General features: G+C 42.1%; 1 protein-coding gene across 3 annotated transcripts in view; it reads right to left on the bottom strand.

Annotated features, from left to right (window-relative positions):
• The window catches only part of aggf1 (angiogenic factor with G patch and FHA domains 1), a 110221-nt gene extending 107003 nt beyond the window's left edge, over positions 1–3218 (bottom strand). The window contains exons 1-2 of one of the 3 annotated variants that reach the window (XM_068029487.1): positions 3148–3218; positions 2961–3038 (exon numbers count right to left, since the gene is read on the bottom strand). The gene's annotated coding sequence lies outside the window, so the exon portion shown is untranslated. Of the gene's footprint in view, positions 1–2960 lie in introns of all 3 variants that reach the window. The other 2 variants (XM_068029489.1, XM_068029488.1) reach the window with 2 other exon arrangements.
• Positions 3219–6000: the final 2782 nt, after the last annotated feature.

A 6000-nucleotide genomic window follows, 5' to 3' on the forward strand; every position in this document is an offset into this window, starting at 1 on the left:
TTCCAGTAGGTTAGGTTAAAATTATCTCCTCAGGCATCTCTGTTGAAAGGAGGTAGCTGAGAGGAGATTCTATAGAGTTATATGACACGGATCTGTTAAGTGCAAATTGTGTTTTACAAGTTCTTTGATGAAGTAATGGACAGGGTTGGTAAATGTAGTGCAGTTGATGTTGTGTATAGATATATATTTGAAAGTCCAAAGTACCACATAATAGATTTGTCAGCAAAATTAAAGGGGCAGCGTGGATACAAAACTGGCTAAGGGACGGAAAGTAGTGATGAATGGTTCTTTTACAGACTGGAGGGAAGTAGACAGTGGTACTTCCCAGGAGTTGGCTCTTTGAGATGTATATTAATGACCTGGACTTGGGTATACAGGGCATAATTTCAAAGTTCACAGATGACACAAAACTCAGAATGTAGTAAACAGGAAGAGCATAGTAACAGACTGAAGAATGACAGACATACTGGCTGATGAAATTTAACAATTGCGAAATAACTTTGGTAGGAAGAATGAGCACAGGCAATATGAACTGAATGGTCCAATTTTAAGGGGGTGCAGGAAGAGAGATTTGGGGGGGTCTATGTACAAAATCGTTGAAGGTGGCAGGACAAGTTGAGGTGGCTATTAAAAAAGCAGAGTACAAAAACAAAGTTACACTTTATAAAACAATGACCAGTCCTCAGTTGGAGCAGTGTGTTCAATTCTGGGCACCACACATTAGGAAGGATGTCAAGGCCTTGGAAAGGATGCACAGGAGATTTACTAGAATGGTACCAGGGATAAAGGACTTTAGTTACGTGGAGAGACTGAAGAGGCTGGGGTTGTTCTTCTGAAAGCAATAAGGGTCGAGGAGAATTGATAGGTGCTCAAAATCATGAACAGTTTTGATAAAGAGAAACTGTTCCCAGGGGCAGAAGGATCTATAACTAGAGGACACATATTTAAGGTGATTGGCAACAGAACCAAAGGCACATAAGGAAATTTTTTTTTTTATAAATACAGCGAGTTGTGACCTGGAATGCACTGCCTCAAAGGGTGATGGAAGTAAATTCAATAGTATCAAAAGCTAATTGAATATAGAGCTAGGAAAGTGAGATTAATTGGATATCTCAAAGAGCCAGCATTGGCACGATGGGCCAAATGCCCTCCTTCCATGCTGTATCATTCTCTGAGAGGCACAGAAACACTGAATCCAGAAATTTACTCTTTTTGTGACAGGAGGTCAAGAGGATTGATAAAGTTATTCACAAAGAGTGATCAATACTCCCAGACATTGTATGGAATTGAAAATGCCAGAATCATTTAGGAAACAATAGGATGTCACAATGGAAGACATTAGGGTGCTTCTGGATGGATGACCTAAGATGGGCTGAGTAGTCTTTATCTGTACCTCTCTTGTGGTCATTGTGCAAGTGAGGACAATGATAATGAAGACTAGAGACCAAAATATCAGCAGAAAAATCAGCAGAAAAAGTAGCACTCAATAATAGCATTTGATACAATTACTCTTCAGCAGAATTTTCATACCAAATTTATGCTACTTTTGATATAGGTTTGCCATAGAAACCTTAGTAATGCTAAAGACATTCAAATAGACGGCATCAATAAAGGACAGTGTTGTAAAGAGACCCATAGTTGAATATAGTCACGTCTACATCATTCCCTTTTGTTTTTTTTGAATAAGTCAAAACATTCTTACATAAGACATGAGAATTTATCAGATGGTAGCCTTGCAAGGTCTGGCAATGGTTGCTGAAAACTGAAATCAACCTTGCTGTAGCTTTTACAAATATCAGATTTTTGAAGCAAAGAACTTTATTTTCACATGGAAGCTATTTGTTTGTGTTTTGTGGTATAAAATGTGGTGGTTTTCTTTACTGTTATGTGTCAGACTTGGCTCAGTGGCAAAACTCAAGTCAGAAGACCATGGGTTCAAACCATATTTCAGAGACTCATGCACAGTACAGACACTTCAGTGCAGTAGAGCAAGTGCTGCTTTAATGGAGGTTCCATCTCTGATGAGAAGTTAAACTGAGGCCCCGACTTTACTATCAGGTCACTCTTTGCCAGAGAAAAGCAGAACTCTCCCATTGTCTAGGCCAAGAACTATTTCTCAAACACAGCCAAAAAAAGTCATTTATCTCACTACTGATTGCAGGATCTTTCTGTTCACTAGTCGATTACAATGTTTCCCTACATTAAAAGTGATTATACTTCAAAGATATTTTGACAATGTTGCACTTTGGGACTTCCTGAGGTCATGAACGGTACTACATATATTATTTTCCTTCTTTTCTCTTACATTTCAAAGTACTAATTTCAAGGTCTGAAAAACACTTCTACGTTGTCTATTAGAAAAAAATATCCCATAGTCATTGCTTTTGCTTAAGTTCAAAGAACTGAGAAACGGGTTAAATTTGCCTCTCTGTAGCCTAGGGAGTGCGACTAATTGCATTGCTATCAAAGGGGAAGGCACGAAGGCCTAAATGGTCTCCTTTTGTGTTGTATGATGTTATGCATATGAATTCGAGTTACCATGCATACACACTGATTTTTTTTAAACCCTCGCATGTCACAGTATATAATATACATAAATGCCAGGAACCTGAAATGTACATCAAGAGAAAGAAAAAAAGACAGGTAAATAACCACCCCCAAAACAGATGCTGAAAATAAGGACAGAAAATGCTAGAAATACACAGTACCCATAAGAAGAAAGACAGGTTAACATTCCGGGTAGAAACACTCGATCAGTTAAACCTCAGCTCAGGTCTAAGCAAGGACCAATAGAAGGAACATTCCCCCGTTTCCTGCCGTTACAGCTGCGAGCGAACTAGCTGCAGGTCTTCAGTTCCAGTTTCTTCCTTTCCTCTGCAACTCACATTATGGGAAGGGCGGGGGCTCAGTGTCGGAGCCTGAACCGGCGCCCAGATCGCTTCCCCCTCCCTCTGGCTTACCATGAAATCAACGATTAACAGGCCCAGCTCCCAGTCTCCGCGCCTCAAGCTCAAGATTGACCCTGGCCTCACATGACCCTAAAAAAGCAAATAAATGACATTACTACTCGGCACCCACTACATCGTTCTCACAAATTTATTTCGCGTTCCGTGAAACTCAAAAGCAATTGCTGCAAAGCTGCTGTACTTCGCATTAACACCACCCGCCGCCATCTTAGTATCTACTTGCCGTACGTCACCACCGCCTCTTCTTCAACGAGGTAACGTCATACGCACGCTGCACCGCGTCAATCGAAGGCAACGGACACGCGCGTTACCGTAACGTCAAACGCACAGCACGTCGTAGCAATATCGAGGCTGATGTAAATCAGGCGCGCGCGCGCGCGCCTTGGCTGCATTGGCCCTGCCCTGCAGGGCATCGTGTACCTTTCCACACTGGGAAATTGTATCAAAAAATGTGACAAGTTACAGAGCCCTGCAGAAAAATAGAAAGTAGAAGATGCTGGAAGTGGAAACACAGAGCAATTTATTTAGCGTCTGCAAATAGCAGAGACAGGTTGACATACACATCTGGAGCTCTGTGTACAGTTTTGGTCCATCTCCTTACCTAGGGAAACATGAACTTGCCTCAGAGGGAGTGCAACAAAGCTTCTTCACTAGACTGGTTCCTGGGATGAGGGCTTTGTTCTATGAGGAGAGATTGAGTAGACTGTGCCTATATTTCTTGGAATTTAGAGGCGATCTCATTGAAACATATAAACTTGTTGAGGGGCTTGATGGTGGGAGGATGTTTCCCCTGGCTGGGAAGTTGAGAACTAGGGTCACAGCCTCAGAATAAGAGGTCAGCCATTTAGGACTGAGAGGAAGAGAAATTCCTTCACTCATAGGGTCGTGAATCGTTGGAATTCTCTACGCCAGACAGCTGTGGATGTTCAGTCGTTAAGTATACTCAAGACAGAGATCAATAGAGTTTTGAGGACTAGGGGAATTAAAGGATATGATATTTTTTTTTATTCATTCATCTGATTTGGGTGTCATTGGCTAAGCCAGCATTTTTTTCCCATCCCTAATTGCCCTTGAGAAGGTGCTGGTGAGCTGCCTTCTTGAACCGCTACAGTCCATGTGAGGTAGTGTTGTTGGAGCTGCACCCATCCAGGCAAGTGGAGACTATTTCCATCACAGTCCTAACTTGTGCATTGTAGATGGTGCACAGGCATTGGGTAGTCAGAAGGTGAGTTAATCACTGCAGAATTCACAGCTTCTGACCTACTCTTGTAGTCACAGTATTTATGTGGCTGGTTCAGTACAGTTTCTGGTCACTGGTAACCCACAGGATGTTGATAGTGGGAGATTCAGCGATGGTAATACTGTAGAATGTCAAGGGGAGATGGTTCGATTCTCTCATATTGGAGATGGTCATTGCCTGGCACTTGTGTGGCATGAATGTTACTTGCCACTTATCAGCCAAGCCAGGATATTGTCCAGGTTTTACTGCATCTGGATGCGGGTTGCTTCACTATCTGAGGAGTCGCGAATGGTGCTGAACATCCCCACTTCTGACCTTATGATGGAAGGAAGGTAATTGATGAAGCAGCTGAAGAAGGTTGGGCCTAGGACACTACGCTGAGGAACTCCTGCAATGATGTCCTGGGACTGAGATGATTGATCTCCAACAACCGCAATCATCTTCCTTTGTGCTAGGTATGACTCCAACCAGCGGAGAGTTTTCCCCCTGATTCCCATTGACTCCAGTTTTGCTAGAGCTCCTTGATGCCATACTCGGTCAAATGCTGCCTTGATGTCAAGGGCAGTCACTCTCACCTTACCTGTAGCATCTTATTGAATGCCTTTTGCAAATTCATGTATACGACATGAACTGACTCCGTTTATCTACCCTAGTAATTACATCCTCAAAAATCTCTAATAAATTTGTCAAATAGAATTCCCTTTAATAAATCCATGTTGACTCTGTCTGATCATAATAATATTTGCTAAATATATTGTTAAGACTTCCCCAATAATAGAGTAATAGATTCCAGGATTTTCTCAACGACTGCTGTCAGGCTAACTGGCCTGTAGTTCCCAGTTTTCTCTCTTCCTCCTTTCTTGAATAGCAGTGTTACATTTGTTGACTTTCAATTCACAGGTACTGCTTTAGAATCTAGGGAATTTTGGAAAATCATAACCAATGCATTCATTATCTGCAGCTACCTCTTTTAGAAATCTAGCGATTTTTTTTAATTCATTGGATGTAGGTCTCACCGGCTAGGCCAGCATTTATTGCCCATCCCTAATTGTCTAAAGGACATTAGTGAACCAGATGGGTTTTTACAACAATCGACATGATTGCCATTAGACTAACTTTTTTAAAATTCCCAATTTATTATTTGAATTCAAATTTCACCGTCTGCCATGGCAGGATTCAAGCCCATACCCCCAGAGCAGTAGCCTGTGCTCCTGGATTACTAGTCCAGTGACATTACCGCTATGCCACTGCCTCCCTCCTAATGTATGCCATCAGGTCCTGGGAATTTGTCAGTTTTTAGTCCCTTAAGTTTCTCCAAAACCTTTTCTCTGCTGATGTTAATTACTTTAAGTTCCTCACTCTTATTAGCCCCATGGTTACTGTAGGCAACAGCAGCGTGGGATGGTCTGCACATTAATGGCACTAGACCCCTATGAGTTGGGTAATTGTGAAACCTCTGATGAGGAAGGACATGAAAGGGACGGACAAATGACTGACCACCCGACAGGGAGACCAGGAAAGACAGCACCTATGCAGCAGGCTAGATACCAACCACCCACCGCAGATGCACCCGCAGGGGCATTGGGTGCCTTGGATAGGCAGTTTATTATTCCATATACTTCAGAGGAATTACAGAGGATTGCTAGTAACATAAAAAATGGGGAAGAGGGAAGAGCCCTACGGACATGTCCTGGAAATTGACCAAATTGCAGGATTACATGGATTTGATGATAATGAAAAGAACAAATTGTTCCTATTTATGACAGCTCTGGAATCTACCGGGCTCTTCTTGGG

This window comes from Heterodontus francisci, chromosome 4, assembly GCF_036365525.1.
Source record: "Heterodontus francisci isolate sHetFra1 chromosome 4, sHetFra1.hap1, whole genome shotgun sequence".
Lineage (NCBI taxonomy): Eukaryota > Metazoa > Chordata > Chondrichthyes > Heterodontiformes > Heterodontidae > Heterodontus > Heterodontus francisci.